The sequence below is a fragment of the Carlito syrichta genome, unplaced genomic scaffold, assembly GCF_000164805.1.
Source record: "Carlito syrichta isolate Samal-C Ts95f unplaced genomic scaffold, Tarsius_syrichta-2.0.1 Scaffold307066, whole genome shotgun sequence".
In the NCBI taxonomy this organism is placed as follows: Eukaryota; Metazoa; Chordata; class Mammalia; order Primates; family Tarsiidae; genus Carlito; species Carlito syrichta.
The window spans coordinates 420,536-438,728 of NW_007251162.1; the positions used below are offsets into that span (position 1 = coordinate 420,536).

The following is an 18,193-nucleotide window of genomic DNA, read 5'->3' on the forward strand; positions in this document are numbered from 1 at the left end:
TGGGGGAACCTTGTTGGTGTTGATGTTTATTTTTATTCCACTGTGGTCCGAGAAGGTGCATGGCAAAATTTCGATATTTTTAAATTTGCTTATGCTTGATTTATGGCCAAGTATGTGGTCAATCTTAGAGTACATTCCATGTGGTGATGAGTAGAATGCATATTCTGTGGTCATTGGATGAAGTGTTCTGTAGGTATCAATTAAGTCAATTTGGTCAAGAGTCATATTGAGGTTCTGGATCTCGTTGCTGGTTTTTTTTTCCTGATAATCTGTCTAGGTTGTGAGTAGGGTATTAAAGTCCCCAGCTAAGACAGTGTTGGAGTCAATATCTTTTTTCAGTTTACCTAGAAGCAGCTTTATGAAAGTTGGCGCTCCTATGCTGGGTGGATATATGTTTAAAATGAATATTTCTTGTTGATGGATTGACCCTTTTATCATTATGTAGTGGCCTTCTGTGTCTTTTTAAATTTTTGATAACTTAAAGGGTATTTTGTCTGAGATGAAGATCATGACTCCTCCTTTCTTTCATGTTCTGTTTGCCTGAAAATTTGTTTCTCATCCTCTTACTTTGAGCCTGTGAGTGTCCTTTCTAGTGAGGTGAGTCTCTTGATGGAATAAATTGCTGCCTGGTGATATTTTATCCATTTTGCCATTCTATGTCTTTTCAGTGGTGCATTTAGTCCATTCACATTTAGGCTAATTATTGAAATGTGAGAGTTGATCCCTATCATAAGGTTCTTACAGAGTTGTTGTTGTTGTTCCTGTTTGTTTGTTGTCTTTCTTTTGGTTATGGAGTTGATTCATGTGTGTTTTTAATCTTTTGCCTGCACTCTTGTGAAGAACATTGTTGCTCTTTTTTCCTTTCCCTCTATGTTGAGTACTTTCTTACGTGTTTCTTGTAGAGGTGGTCTGGTGGCAGTGTAGGTTCTTAGGGATTAATATCTGGGAAAGATTTCAATTCTCCCTCACTGATGAAGCTTAGCTTGGCTGGGTAGGTTATTCTTGGTTGAAATTGTTTGTCTTTTAGAACTTTGAAGATAGGGCTCCAAGCTCTCCTAGCCTGGAGGGTTTCTATAGATAAATCTGCTGCTATTCTAATTGGTCTTCCCTGGCAGGTAGTCTGACCTTTTTCTCTTGCTGCCTTTAGCATTTTCTTCTTTTACAGCTACTTTGTTTAGGCAAATTATTATGTGTCTGGGAGTTGATCTTTTCATTTGTTGCCTTGCAGGGGTTCTCTGAATCTCTTGTGTTTGAGTTTTTGCATCACTGATGAGATGAGGGAAGTTTTCTTGAATGATTTCATGAAATGTTTGTTCCAGTGTGGCCTCTGTTTCTCTCTCTGCCTCAGGAAGGCTAATTATTCTTAGGTTTTTTTCTCTTGAAGTAATCATTCATCTCTTGAATGTTTTGTTCTGCCTTTTTTAAGTTTCTTTTCTATGTTTTTGACAGTTTGGGTTAGTTCTGTGTTTTGGTCTTCAAGCTCAGAAATTCTTTCTTCTGCTTGGCTAATTCTGCTTTCCATGCTTATTAGTTTGTTACTTATTTCCATCACAGTATTTTTTACTGCTGTATTTCTGTCATCAGCTCCTTCCTATTTTCTTCTTGTCTCTCCTTAATTTTTTTAATTCTCTCTCTTAATGTCTTGATGTCTGGGTTTGTTGCATGTGACCAGTCCTTCTGGGGGCTCTTCATTGTTTGTGTTCCAAAGTCTTTTTTTCTCAGTGTCTGACCTCCCAGGGGTCTGTGTGAAACCTATATTCATCCTTGGTTTTTCTTCATTTGTGCAGATTTTTCCTCCCTACTTTTTCCTTCCCTCCACTTCACTGTCTTCTTTAATTCTGTTATTTAGGGGTGGAGGGGTTGATTTTTCTTTTGTTTGTTCAATCTCCTATGCTTCTTTTTGTATATCCTCTTGCTTTGTTCAATTCTGGAGTTGGACTGTAGGTTGGGGGCAGTCCTTTTTGCAGTTTTGAGATTTACTAAAGGGGGGAGCTGTGGTTCAAAATCTATCTGCAGATCCTGTTATTTACTGACAGGTGTATGGATAATCTGAAACCCACGTCCCACTGCCTTGGAATCTGTCCATGCAGTTGGGTTGTAGGTTTACTCCCTGAAATAAAATGAGGTTAACAGGGGGAAAAGAATGGAGTGGGCAGTGAGGGGAAGAGGGGGGTGGAAAGAGAAAGGAGTAAGGGGGAAAACAGACGAGTGTACCAACAAATGGAGACACAAAAACTGAACAGATAAAGACAATAAACCACAGCTACAAACTAACCAACTCCCATACAAAAAAAAAAAACTAAAACATACAATGATGCTAACATACAAGCTAACCAACCTCCTTATTGGTATGCTATTCCTCTATACAAAGATGGGGTTTACAGAGAGAAAAACAAAACAAAACAAAAGGAACAGAATCAAGTCAGTAAACTAACAGGATATTACCATCTTATCAGGTATATGGTTTGCAGATATTTTTTCTTGTCCTGTACACCTTCTTCCTGTTCCCTTTACCATGCAGAAACCTTTTAGTTTGATGTCTCCAACTTGTTTATATTTACTTTTATTTCTGAGAATCAGTCATTTCTTTCTTTCTCCTCCTTCTCTGTGATTTCTTCTGAGATGAGATTATCTGGACAAGTCACACCATCTCTTGGCTTCTGGGTGTCTCAGTGTCCTCCCTACGGACTCCCCAAACCTTCATGTCACAGGGTGAAAAAGGAAGAAAAAAAAGACACATGGTTCTCTGCAAGATATTGCAGCACTCGTTTCCTGTTTGTTAATATCCCATTAGACCTAGTAATTCACACGTCCAAGCCCAGAATCAGTGTACCAGTACATCTTTGCTACAATGTTGGCTCCTCAATCCTAGGTACCACATAGTCATACCAAAAGTTTTGGTACTGCCAGTGCTTATCTCCACAACTGCTGTTGTTATGCTTTACCATCAGATGCAAAAGAATGTATTAGAGTGCAATTCCTTAAATCAGTGCCACCTACTAGTGTCTGTTTATTTGTCAGCTGTAGCCCTAGTACCAAAACTAGTGCTTGGCATTGTATAGGCACTAAATGGATATCTATTAAATGAATCAAATTACAAAAAAAATTGAGAGAGCAAAATTGGGGTCTAGTTTCCATACAGTAAAGAATGTTCTAATTTAAACCTGTGTCACATACTTATAACTAAATGCAAACATTGTTCCTATTTAGTTCATGAGTTAAAGAATATAAGAGATGTTTAGCAATCCACTATAAGCAACATATTTTTGTAGGTTTCCCTTTTGCATTGACAGTATTTTCTTAGTTTTATCATAATTATCTTAATGATAAGATTCTAATCATTTACATTTGGGCTGCATTCCACCAAATAACAGAATCTGATTTAGGAAATAATTTTCCAAAACCAAACAGTGAGGCTTCTTTTCTCTATTATAGTTACTTCAATGGTTTTTCTAACCCATTGATGGCATTAAGCACCAATGTAAGGAATGGAAATGTTAAAAATCCTCATATATCAGATTTTTTTAAATGAGCAAGCTGACTGGTAGAGTTGGAGAATTATAAAACACTAAAATAACTTCAAGACATGTGGTCCATGTGTCTGATTTCAACCTAGTACTCTATCCTATCCAGTCCAACAGAGGATGGGCCCAAGAAAAAAATGTGGGTTATGACCCCAGATGGATAATTGCCTTTTTATCCCTATTATTCTAAGATTTGGCACACATTGGATATTCAGGCACATTTTAAGGGTATACTAAGAATCAGCTTCAACACAGTACAATAGTCCTTCTAAATAAAAGAAAATTATTCTGAAGGGGCAAACTTTCTGGAATACAATACCTGTCAACAATAGGGTATCTCAATTGGATATCATCTAACATTATGAAGGTAAGTCTGACTCTTAGGTGAAGTCTTTGAATGTGATCATTCATAATTAGAGCTATCCCCGATTTTTCTTGGTACTGCATAGAATTCAAAGAATTTTCAGGTGCATTGTCTCAAACTCAGTTTATAATAGCCACCTAATATAAACTGGGTATACTGTGGACTTTCTGTGTTATAATCTTTTCTCTTGAGGTTCCTCAATAGCTAGCTGAGTACCAAGGATTCTCTACAATATTTTTTATTATGCTTTCAGAAATTTTGAAAGTAAATGTCTCAGATTATTCATCATTTCACAGCTATCTTAGATCCATCCTGAAACATAACTTAGAAAGACATTCAGTTATATTTTTCAGAAATTGTTTAATATTATTCTTGCATCAACACCAACTTTTCCTTGCCCATATTGATGGCACTCAGATTTAAAATTTTAATGATAAAGAAATTATTTCTAAAGTCCTGTTCTATATAGTCAAAAGACTAGTTATTATATATCTAAGGTACTTCAAAACTGAAAAGTGGTTTTACATATATTACTCACTGCACATATGTGTTGTAAGACATAAAATTGTAAATACATGGTGAATTGCATCATCTTCCTAGTCTTCTCATTGTCTCCCAACGTAAACCTGACCTTCCAAAAACCGTTGATGATCTCATTTCTGTTGCTACCTTATGTAAGGTAATACGCTATATTTTTAAGAAGATGGCTGAATTTTTTTAAAGCATATGATTATTCTGTTATAAAATATGAGATTCTAAATAGCTACTTGCCGCATGCTGGTATTTTTAAAGGGGTGTTAAAAATGTTAACATGTAACACATTCCTAGGTCAATGGTTGTAAATCCAGATTTCTGGGCCTATCCCTAAACCTACTAAATCAGAATTTCTGGAAGTGTGGTCAAGGAATATGAACTTTTTAGCCATATGAGAAGTTGATGTTCACCTCCAAAGGCTAAGAACTATTACCTTACAATAAACTTGATGTTTACAGGGTTCCCATTGCAACTTACAAGAAAGTTCTGTTCCTTTAGAAACTTCAAAAACTGCTTAAGATAATTAGCATACCATTTAGTGAGTAATTCAAGTTTAAGAAAAAAGAACAATAGTATTTAAATTATCATCAAAACATCCTTCTGTGCAGTGGCCTTTACTTGGTGCTTTAAAAACTGTAGAAATTGATATGGTTTCATAATAAATATTCAATCTGTAATGATGAACTCTGTCAATCTTAGAAAAGATAAATGTAGAGTTAATTAGAAAATAGATGTCGCTCTGAATGTGAGGGGAAAGCTGAAAAAAATGCATTTCTGTCTGCTTCATAAGGTACTATTCAAGAAATGTCATTGTTATAATTTGAAAAGTATTATTCAGAAAGAAGACAGATTTCAGTTCAGTAGTTTTGACTGTAAGAAGGCCAAGAAATAAAAGACGAGTGGAAGAAAGCTAAGTCACAGATAACTGAACTTATCACATCTCTTTAAAGTTAGCTAAAGAGTTATATCCAAATCCCAATTTGCTTCTTGACAAAAAGATAGGCCAGGGAATCTTCACAATACGGGAGAAATTTTGCTTGATATAAACTTAAATTAGGAGTTCTCCTATTCTATGATGCTGGGCTTTTATTGCTTCTTCGTGAATTATGTTCTGATATTTTTAGACTACTATAAATGTCAAAATAACATTGAGTTAGACGCAATGTCTTCATGTCTTTCATGTGTTTAAAACAGTCCATTCTCTAGAATAACAATCAGCTGACATCTATCACACCTAAAAAAAAAAAGATTTTCTTGCCATGATAACATTTGATAAAAATACAAAATCTCTGTGGCTTACAACAGTAAGTGTTTATTGTTCACATGTCTGGAGTTAACCTGCTAACCTTGTAGCCATGGGGGGGAAATGCAAGAACTCGTTTTTTTCTGATCTTGTCAGAGGATCAACTAACTGTTGATTGATATAGGCTGTCCTCAGCTTGGATGATTAGAGCACCCTCTCTTAGTTCTATGTGACTCTCGTCATCCGGAAGGTTAATCCAGGCATGTTCTTATAGTAATGGATAAGTTACAGAAGAAAATAAGTAGAACTATGTAAGGACTCTTGAGGCCCAAGCTCAGGACTGGTATAAAATCACCTTCACTATATACTATGGGCCAAAGCAAGTAAAAGACCGTACAAATAGAAGGGATGGAAAAATACCCTATGCCTCTTTAATAAGAGCAACTGCAAAGTCTCTTATTAAAAATAATGAATATAAGAGTTGAAGTTTTAAATGCAATTTATCATGGTATGAGATATTGTTTCTACTCTCTATAGCTACCATGCTAAGCAATACAGATAATAAGCTGCATAAGATCTGACAGTGATTTCAAACATGGATGGCTCATTAAAACACAAATTGCAGAACCCTCTCTTAGAGTTTCTGATTCAGGAATTTAGGGGTAGAACTCTAGAATTTGCATTTCAAGTGAATTCCCAGATGATGCTGATATGCTGCCCAGGGAGCACATTCTGAAAGCCACTGTTCTGTGGCTTTGGAAGTAATAGGAACTTATTGAGATACTAAAGCAACAGAGAAACACTGACATTTATAGGCAAGGCAATTTGAAATGAAGTGGAAAAATTTGAGTGAAATCATTTCCTAGATATCCAAACAGCTTGTATGAATAAGCAGGTTAATCAGGGGCCCTTGCTGCTGCCTTGGCACTATCCAATTTAACAGTCCCAGGTAGCCAGCAAACAACATAGGGGTTAGGAATGAATGACCCATCGATTGTTAAAAGCCATACATAAAATTCTACACTGGAAAACAAATTTTGATGGTATTATTTCATTTCATTGAGAAATGAAATAAAATAAGAGTTTGAAATATCCATCACACTTGAAGTCAGTGATGGCACTTAACTTCTAACATCAAATCAACCACGGGTTGGCAGACAGATAAGCATGAGATCTGAAATTCTGTGTGAGCTTTCTCTATTTAAGCCCTGATTTCTGCTAGGACGTGATAATAATAGTTAAGAGGTTATTTCTGAGGGGGAAGAAATCACAAAGAAACAATGTGTAAATGAAACCTTAATTTGGGGGAGAGCAGAAAAGTGCTGTTAAACTATTTTCGAGGGATTGGTGAACTACAACCAGTAAAGATAATGTGATAAAATGTAAAGTATTGAATATTCAGAATGTGTGAGGCTTAGCTTAGCCTGACACCACAGTTAAGCACTGAGTAAAAAGGAAGAGCTCATACGTTATTATTAGACAAGAGAAAAGCCGATTATATTTTACCAAAAAGAATGCTACTTCTAAAAGTATGCAGGCAATTATGAAAAACAAATCAGTATTTCCAGACCTCAAACCTTGAAGGTATCCCTAATCTTATACTAACCACATCACAAAAGAAAACATACAAAGAACATGAATTTATTCAATATCAACATTGTTAGTTTCCTAAATGCTCATTTAGAAATTGGAATTAATACAATAGAGAAGGGACTAAAAAACAGGAAGATGTGTTTTCAGGCATTCAAACCTTTCTTTATTGATACCCAGTCCTTAGATTAATCTTAAATGAAAATGAAAGTTTATTTAACTGAACTAAAGACTAAAAACATTGCTGAAATAAATATAAATCTGCTATACTAATACAAGTTTGAAAGGAATATTTTACAAATTTATTTAATGAAGTATAGTATGTGAACATAAATTTAATAACATAATTATTATTAAGTGGTACTCATCCAATCATAAATATTCATTTGCACACTTTAATTCAAACATAAACTAAAGTCTTAGAAGACAACGGTTTTGCCCTCAAATGAGTTCATACAATGATATCTCTCTCTTTAACATCCTTAATTCCCTAGACTGCACAAACACAAGGAAAATATGTTTCAATTCGACTGAAATGATAAGAAGGTTATTATAATTTCACACTGAGATTATTTTTTATCTTTTTACCTATTTGAGTGTTTTCCCTATGAAATTCCTCACTTTCACTTCCATCCACCTTTACATACAGTAAAAATGTTTCCTAAAACCCAGGATAATTAATATATTATTTTCTTTATAGTGATTATCACACAATTATGGTTCCTCATTTGTTTCTCATGTGAACCCAAAATAAAAGTTGCATGAGAGCATCTCTAAGGACACCAAGTGGTTTTTTAGTTTTCTGTGAAAACTTGTTTTAAATATAAGTGAGGGGAAACCATTGGAAGTTAGGAAGAGAAAATATGTTTGGAAAAGAGCCTACCACTTGAGAAATATATATACCATGTCCTTCTCATCTATCATAATAGAAAGATGAATTTAATCGAAGCTGGGGCTTGGAGTTAGAAGCAGAAATGCAAATGAAGGAAACAAAAGTAAATTCAGGAAAGTTTCTTAAATGTCTTTCCCAGTGATTTGACAATATGGGTCTTCAGATAAATACAGACTCTTACGTAAAGGATAAAGATAATGTTGTGTTTTTTTATTAGACTTTTCATAAAAGCTATTTTTCTTTCTAAGTTATTTTGACCTCAACAACAAAAATTTCAGAAAGTGGTGGAATTAAGCTCTAGGGTTAAGCTGCTGATGTCTAGACAACTTGAAAATGAATTCAAAGAGAAATCAGAGCTCTCAGATAGGCAAAAAAAAAAATTAACAAACTGGGTTCCATTAAAAAAAAGACTTAGAATCATACAACTGCATGCACTTTTACTTCAAAAGAAGATAATTACCTATTTTTATCATATAAATTTCATGGTACAGTATCTTAACTTAATGCATCCAGCACACCAGTGAGCCAAAATTCACCAAAACTTAACAGAAATCTAAATTAAGTGAGAATAATATTTTCTGAGTATTCATTTCAGAACCTATTTAAATCTAGCCGCAAATGTGCCATACTTCTGTGTATGAATTGATTAGATTCCATTGGAAACTAGTTGACCTCAAATTCTTCCCTAGATATTTGGTTGTAATACAAAATTATGCCATTGCTGAAAACATCTGAGTCCCTAGACTCAGGTTCTTGTCAATGGTAGACCACAGCAATTAGCATTATAAAATCTCTCTGTGGCCACTTAGACAAGAGTAGACCTTGAGCCCACAGTAGATTCAACCATGTTCTTCCAGTGGTGCCAGGCTGAACTGGCCATTGCCATTAACCTCCCCTTTATGTCAGAGGAAGTTTTACCCTAAGACCATTCGAAGAACACATTTTCATCTGAAATTAATTTCAGGTTGAACTTTCATTTCCCACTATTTATATGTAGCAGAAAAACAGGGCAGTGCATTATTTTTTTCAGGAATTGCTTTGAAGATCATTAGCAGGGCAGATCAATTGAATTTCCAATTAATCATAACTAGAATAATTGACAACACTCTTTCCCCAATAAGAATGGTAAAGGTTTATTGTGAGTTTACTATGCCCCTGGCACTGTGGTAAGAACTTTAATTCCATTGTTTCATTTAATCCTCTCAAGGGTCCCATGTCATAGGTGCTGTTCCTATCTCTGCTTGACAAAAGTCACTTAAAATCAGATAAATTATGTGCATTTCCCAGAGTCATTTCTAGTAAGCCAAGACTTGGGTAATTTTTTTCCCCCCAAAGACATGTCTTCTGGTTTTCTTAAAAGTATCTATGAAGGAGATAGAAATGAATAAATAAAAGAGGAGAGAGAGAGAATTGGTTAACGGTTAAGATGCCTCTCCCTCTTTCCATTCTCTTTGACAGTACTTGAGGAGAGAATCCTAATGCCAGATAATTAAAGTAAAAAGATTTTGAGAGCAAGAATATTTTCTTGGTCGCCAACATGCCCCTCAAAGTCCAGATTATCTGGTTGCCTATTTATTGTACTGAAAAAAAGTTAGGAAGTGTTTTAAAATTATAGAGACTCTCCTCTTTAGAGTTCATCTCTATACAGGAGAAAAATCATTTAAATGAATCATCCAAATGTATTCCAAAAATGACATGTTTATAAAATATTTAAGATTCCTTCTCTATATACATATGTATTATGTAATGAACTCTTATTCTTGCATTACCAGGAAATTTTATTTTAACTAAACTAAAAATAATTGACTATATAGTATTTTAAACTCTTGAATTCAGCTCCAAATTGGTAGTGCTAGATTAGTTTGTACCTGATGGAAATAAATTTTACCAAATAAACCATTTTCAATTAATGTTTGATAGGTGAAAACATGTTGTGCTGTTCATTTCTGAAATATTCACCTTCTTTTTTCTACAACCCCATGGTCAACGTAATGCTTTTCATCAGAATCATCTAACTTCTTAGTGCCTCAGCAGACTTTAAAACACCAGAGTATTCCCACTAATAAGCTATATGGCATATGCAATTGGGTTGGTTCGTATAAAATACTTTGCCTTTTCAATGAGAATGAAGACAACAACATTATTTATAATCTTTTCTTGCATAAGCACTTCTAAAATCAAAACCTACATACTCTAGCCTGAAATATACAAAGAACATTCCATTGGTCACCAGAACTTGTCAAGCTGTGCAATTTGCTCAATTGTTTTAAAATAAGGTTTGGAAATACTGTACTTTTACAGCATTTTTTATTCTTATTCTGAACTTTTAATAGATGTGTCGATATTACTTTTTTCTTTTAATGTATGCCAACTCACAGGTCTCACCTTTCAGTTTCACTGCAAATATCGTGAATACCATTGGACAAGATGGTTTATACTGCAATTTGAAAGGGAACCTTTCTCTCATAGTACTAATTTAGGATTCTATTGCTTCCACCCACTTTTAGTCCCAATTCTGGCATGGTGTATGCTTGCTTCTGTTAATGATTTCTCTCTGATTTCATTTGCCTCATTTACAAAATGGGACAAGTTAGAGCTCCTTGTTTTGTTTTAAATAGTTATTGCGAGAATTACAAAGCATTGTATCAATGAAAAAAAGCATTCGCATAATTCTGTATTAGTTTATTCCCCTTCTCTTCTCAGTCACCAGGCCAGCAAGCCACCCCCAATCTACACTCTCTCATATTATTTCTTCCCCTATCGGTCTTAATCTTACCATTTCTCTTTTGCTTCCCTTCCCCTTTTCCACCTTACCATTCTTTCTCAGTTTGGTTTTTGCTTCTCTTTTGGCCCCCAAGTAGCTTGTTTTAGTCTCTTTAAGATCATCAGAATGGTCAAACGGGTCTCTATGATCTGTTAGGTCTTCTTGACAATCGTGTACTCAATATTCTCTTGCATTATGCCCACTCATCGCCACCCCTCACCAACATAAGTGATTTGATTGGACATTTGAGAATTATAAGTTTATTGGGTAGCTCAAGTAAAAGGGAATTTGACCAAACCTAGTTGTGCCTATGGTACAATGTAATGTTCATGACAGTTTTTTTTAGAAGATTTTTTCTGGTGATAATTAAGAATGTACTATAATATTAAAATGTCTTTATTGTATTATATTAATTAGTAATGCATTTTATTTAAGTGTTTTTTAAACATTTCTTTTCTAAATTAAGCCCCCAGTGTGTGGGAAGCTGAAGAAAAACTATGGATTGTTTAAGTTGTATACAATATAGCAACCTATTTCAATGAACACACGGAAGAAAACAGTTCATGAGTGTTGTGAGGTGTATTTGGTGCTCTATTAATAGAACTCATGGAAGACCAAAGGATTTTTTTTTGTTGGTACCATATATGGAGACTTTATATATTTTAATTGAATAAATACATAAATACATATATTTCAATTGAATACATATGTTGGTATGCCTTTTATGTCTCTATAAAAACATTTACATTATGAAAGTTTTATCAGTATTTCTGATGTCATATATTAAACTATCCTGTATAAATTCTATGGAGAGAGCAGTTTACTAAGAAAATGTGTATGGCAGTTGGAGGTTGTACTTTTCTAGCAGTCTCCATACAAAACCAATCAGTGCCAAATTTTATGACTCGAATAGTTAAAAATTTTAAATGCAAAAGAATGGACAAATTTTTTTTATTTATAAAAGTGAAGTGCCTCTATTGAGTTAGAAGTAAGTAGCAAAAAATAATTAGTGAGTTAAAATGGTTTATTTATAAAATCTTGTCCTTGTGCCGGACCAGTTTTTTTATATTTTAAATATAAATAAAGACTGGGGGCAAGCATGATTATGTACATGATATACTATATATTATATTTGAAAAAAAATCCCAGTGTCTTGAGGTTTAAGTATTGCACTAAGGGTGTCACATGTGATGGTTCTGGTTGTTAGAGAGTCGTCTACAAAACCACAAAACCTATCCCATACAGTTCCACGCCTGTCTCATTTGTTATAGTTTCAGCACTCTCTTGGTAATCTCAGAAAAGCACTGTCATGTTTTCCTCAGAGCCTCAGAGTAGAGATGGGAGAAGGACTCCTCTGGATGTTCCAGGCCCTATACTAACATATTCCTGGGCTACTAAAAAGGAGAATGCCCTCCCATGCCTGATGAAATGCTTGACTAGTTACTGTAGGTGTGTGATCATGAGGCAGGGTATTAGATGAGAACAGAGATTGGAACACCTCAATGGAGACACTCCTTTAAATGGGGAACCTGTTTCTTTCCTATCCTAGTAGAAGGCAGTCTTCCCTCAGGGGCAGGCACACAGTCTACAAATGCCAACTCTGCCTTCTGCAATATGAGGGGACCCCTTGTCTGGGGCCCCACTAATGTTTCTCTCAAAACATGTCCTCACCCTCCTCCCACTTGAATCTCAACCTTCTTTCTGAGGATAAAGTAGCCTAACTCTTCATGTTTACTCATCCATGACGCGAAAATAAATTTATTTTGGTACTTGCTTTTGTTACCTGATGCCAAGCGTCCAGATCTAAAACAAAACAAAGCATGCCAAATACAAAATCTTCTCTTTATCTTTCTCCAAAAACTCAGGTCTTAAGAATCAAGAGTCTGTCCCTTTAAATCCCCACATCTGTTAATGGGTTTTTAAAGTCGGTTTTAGAAACTCAATTGATTCTTTTGTTGTTTCTGAGATCTTTATGCCCTACCTTCCTTGGGGAAAAATAATTAATTTCCTCCCTAAACTCACTGGACTCAAAGGGAAGGGAAAAAGAGTGGAAGAGACGTGGAGAAAGAAATTAATATTGGTTAATGACTCCAAAGGTCATCCCACCACACAAAAGTATCTATTCAAATGACCGTCTAAGTTGGCCTGAGCTGATTTAACTAGTGGAAAAGATGTGATTCAGTAAAAGTCATCTGTAAATTAACCAATAGTCAAGCATGACAAGGCACAAAGACAATAAATGATATTTGTCACCTTTGTACCTGGTGAATAGTGGAGTTCATCAAAATATCACTCTAAACTATAACCAGATGATTGCTGACAACAAGAAAACAATAGTGGAATCACAACAGTATTCAAGAACTAGAGAAAAGATAATGATGCAATTCAATAACTAGCAATTTGTTTTATCCAGAATCGCCTTCCAAATGTTTACCAATGCTGCTGAAGAGATATTGCCACAAAAGGGGAAAAGCACAATAAGCAAAACAAAAAATAAGCAAGGAAAGTACAAAAATCATAAGAGGTTATTTTGCTAAGTTATGCATAAATAAATTCAAAATTTGGAATGAAGTAGGCAAATTTTCCAAGGTAAAATAATTTGCCAAACTAAGACAAAGAGAATATGTAATATATTGGATTTCTATGGAAGAATTAGAATTTTTTTATCAAATGGCTATTTCCTCGTGAAGCATAATTGAAGATATTTCCACAGGGTAAGTTAATCTGGGTCCACCAAGAAGTACATGTTAACACAGGGTTTGAAGTGTATAGAATCTGCTGGAGAACCATCTGCGAAGGCTAAAGTGTGATGAAGCAGAAGGCAGGGAGAGTTTTGGCAGGTCTGACCCCTCCGAAAGTCAAGAGAGAAGAAATGAGAATTAAATAAATAGGAATGAATCCCAGACCAGAGTGCAGTTCTCAGAGTGTCTCGGCCAGGTCAACTGGGAAATCAAGCAGAGGTTGTCTGTTACAGGAGTATCACATCTGTCAGAAATGGCCAGTTTCTAGCATAACTCTCACCTACTGGAAAGCACCTTTTCAAAACTTATCTTCAAGGTTGTCTGCATCATCACTTTTTCTCTCAGTACTATGTCGTTCTGATCAGTATATAAGCAAACTGTATTATCTCTCATCTTATAAAAACATTTCCCTGCCCCATCCTCGAGTAGTAGCTACTGTTCCATTTCTGTGATCTTTGGCGGCAGAATGTCACCCAAAAAAAAAATTCCTTGCTAATTTGACTTACCTCTTCTCCAATTTTCTCTTAAAACCAAATTCATTCAATCTTACTCCTCCACCGCTCCATCAAAAACACATCTTTCAAGTTCGCCAGCAACCTCCATATCTCTAAAACCCATGGTCAATTGTCAGTCCTTATCTGACCTATCTGCTGAGGTATCTTCCTCCTTTTTTCTCCTTCTTCCTTGTGTCCTCCTCCTCCTGCTCTTTCTTCTCTCTCTTCTCTCCCTCCTTCTCCTCCTCCTCTTCTTCTTTTTGTTCTTTTCAATTTTCAGAATAATTACATAATACTTAAGCAATCTCCAGAGATCTTTAGTTTTTTTTTTCTAAGAACCATTAATGAACTTACGAATTTTAGCATATTTTGATATACTTTAATGCATTATAGACTTTTTTTCTTTTAATTCCTAAGTCATTCTTTCCTTATCAGTGGAAGACATTTCAAGTCAACCCCAGGGTCATTTTGCTGTCTCTTTCCTTTGCTTGTAGGCGCAAGATATCTCAAGTTTATCTTGCAAATTATCCTTCCCAGATGTGGAGCTGATTTTCTCTAAGCAGCCCTACCTAATTTTTTTCAGAAAAAAAATAAAATTCAGAGAAAATAATCTGGATGAGAGGGATGATAATTGCTACTAAGTTGTTACTGACTCTATTTTTTTTTAACTTGGTAGAGCTAGGAAAACACCAGATTTTAGAAAAAGAAAAATAAATATTGATTTTATGCTGTAATTTTTATTCAAATTATACACAATTTCTCTTAGGTCATAATCTTGATTCTTAACATTATCACGGTTATTTATTTGCTTGATTCTAATCTATCTGTCCATCTATTTATCTATATTAGGCTGAACCATTTTAAGTTAACTTTTTTGGTTGGTTGTTTTTTGTCGGAGTCTCACTGGTGCCCAGGTTGGAGCACAGTGGCACTCTCATGGCCACCGCAGCCTCAACCTGCTAGGCTCTGGTGATCCTTCCACCTCAGTCTTCCAAGTAGCTGGAATTACAGGCATGTACCACCACGTCCGGCTAATTTTTTGATTTATTGTAGAAATGAGGTCTCACCAAGTTGCTCAGGATGGTCTCGAACTTGTGGGCTCAGGCAATCCTCTCACCTCAGCCTCCCAAAGTGCTGGGATTATAAGCATGAGCCACTGCACCCAGTCTAAGTTAACTTTTAATGAATCAAATAGTTACAAGCATATTAGCAATTTTATGTGTTCCAACCATATATGTGTGTGTGTATGTATCTGAGTGTATAATTTCAAAATAAGAATACCAGTTTCATTTCATTATAAGTCTACTGATAGAAATTTAAGACAACTTTGACGTTCTTTTTTGTCTTTGGAATAAATCCCACTAGGGATGTTCATTCAAAATACTGTATTTCAAAGTTACTTGAAATAATTCCTCTTTCTGTGATTTTGTCACCAACTTGATACACAGATCATTTGTTTCCATTTCTTTTTTATTTTTATAATCTTTTTTTTACTTTTTGATTTAATAGTCTTTTAAAATGTACATTTTTCCTAAGACGAGATGATAAAAGCTTATACATTTGGGTAGGCTTAGTTCCTATTCCTGTCTCCTCACTCATTTTATCATTATCTGTTTTAAAGTCATCAATTGTTTATTAAATAATTGTTTATTTTTTAAAATATAAGTAAATATGTACTTTACTCAGTATCTTATAAAACAGTTATATGATGAAAATTTTCATCTGACCTTCCTTCCCTTCCTCCCTCCCTCCCTTCCTTCTTTCCTTCTTCCTACTCTTTCTTTCATACGAGTCCAATAAGTCACTCCATAGGTATGCATAGTTCTCAAACTTATTTTCCCCTCTCACACTCCATCTTCCCACCATGCTACAGAGCACTCCGTTGATTAGGTGTAGCATGTTTATTCAAAACAGTGCACTTTTGATGGACTTTTGGGTAGATTTAACCTTTCTCTCTTACAAAGAGTATTGCAATAAATATAACCTTATGCTATGATGACTAATCCTCTCAGTTTGCCTGAGACTGAAGAGTTGCCCAAGATGTGGGATTTTCAGTGCAAATACCAGAAAAGTTCTGAGTACACCACCAGGACAAGTTGGCCCTTCTACTATGTGCACACATCTTCTTGGAGGATTTGGTATCGTGTAAAGTTTTTCTTTTACTCAAATTCATGGTAGACCTTTTAGTTTGTTCACATACTGAATTTTGTTCTTCAAATGTGATTTAAGTTTTTGTTGTTCATATTGGTCAGCATTTTTTGTTCAGGTTTGCTCCTAGGTCATTTTTCACTTTTTTAGATTAAAAAATATAGTTTATTTAGAAAGTAAATTAGAGAAAGAGAGGATTCACCTCCCCAAGGCAGGGGAGGGGTCCAAAGCTTAGGAAAACATGGTAGTGGCCATAGCTCAAAGAACACAGCTTAGCAAGGCAATGGCCCATATTTCATTTTTTTCCAGGTTCATAATTTATTGTACAAGTTGAATCATCATGTGATGAGTTGACATCAGCTTCTCTAAGCATGGGAGCTTAACTTAGTATCTATTTATGTTGCTTTCACAGCTGGAGTTTTTTTAGATCTTAACTTGGAGTATAATACCATCAAAGCAATGCCTCCATATGTGGCCAATACACAGTTCATTCTACCCGTGAGAGTGTAGGAGTTGAAATATTTTTTAATGCCAGTGAACTGGAATTGGGTATCAGCTTCAGGACCTGCCATGATTTCAGTCTGGCCACGGTTGACGAAGCCCGCTCACCCTATGGGAACACACCCCCTCCCACGCTCGGCCAGCAGCCATGGTGGTTCAGCCTCTCGTGCCAATTGGCTCCCTTTTTTCATTTTTGATGTTACTATAAATTAAATAATTTCTATCTTTACATTTTTAATTGATTGCTGTCTTCATACATTCTATAGAAGCTGTCGATTTCTGTGTATCAAATTTTACTTTCCACCTCCAAGTGCTGAGCAAGCATCACGACATATTTCTTTTTTTAAACTGCTTTCCCTCGGGGCATCCTTGTAATCTCTTACAGAACCTCTTTTGTCTGGCCTTCCAATGAGCAAAGTAAAAGAGAGTAGGTTCTCACCTCTTAATTGCTTCAGGTTACAAATGACAGATGTCTCTTCTGCTCAAATTCTATTGCTTACAATTCAGCTGGTGTTCATGCCTACATAAAAGGATACTGGGAAATATAGCCTTCACTTGTGCCTAATAATGAGGCAACAGTGAGTCTCTACCTCGATACTAGTATACAGTAGTTGCTCAAGAAAGATGTGTTCATATGTAATGGATATGTTTTTAACATGAAAACATTTACCCATCTCAACCCATTATACTAAGCAATGAAGAGACAGTAAAGGCATTCACACTAAATGTCAGATCAAGGTAAAGATGATCACTCTCACCTTTTGTGTTTAACATTCTATGGGAGATATTCACCAATGCAGTTCAACAAGAGAGAAAAGGTTTAGGCAAAATTATTACCACTTACAGATGATACAATGTTATATCTGGAAGCTCCAAAAGAAATCATTTTAAAACTAGTGAAAATGATAAGAGAACTCAGAAATATTTTTGTGGAGTTGTAGGGACAAGACAAATTTAATATAATAAAAAAATTAAATCTTTTAAAAATTCTGAAAAACAACAAGAACAATGTAGGGAAACTAGCCCTATGAGATATATACCAACAAGGCTCAGTAACTCAATTATGTAATACCATATGCAATACTACCATAGAACTAGAAAGACTGGAACAGGAATTTTAGAGATAGATACTTATATATACAGAACATTAGGTATGAAAGAGGTGGCATTATAAACCAGTGATGAGAAAAATAAAATATGCAAAGAATGGTGCTGGGAAAACTAGATAGCAATCTGGGGAAAAACAAAAAGTTGCATACACAGTTTGTAACTCATATAAGGTTTAATTGCAAACAGATAAAAATTTAAATATGCAAAATATGGGAGCATAAAAGCATCAGAAGGAAACATAGGATAATTCTTCATTGAATAATATATATGGAAAGATTTTTTAAGTAA

General features: G+C 35.1%; 1 pseudogene across 1 annotated transcript; it reads right to left on the minus strand.

Annotated features, from left to right (window-relative positions):
- Positions 1 to 3,758: 3,758 nt before the first annotated feature.
- On the minus strand, positions 3,759 to 16,878 carry LOC110596178 (annotated as a pseudogene). The gene is made up of 3 exons (XR_002482297.1): positions 16,679 to 16,878; positions 12,492 to 12,496; positions 3,759 to 3,768 (listed from the first exon to the last, which is right to left on the minus strand). The product of XR_002482297.1 is annotated as an up-regulated during skeletal muscle growth protein 5 pseudogene (transcript).
- Positions 16,879 to 18,193: the final 1,315 nt, after the last annotated feature.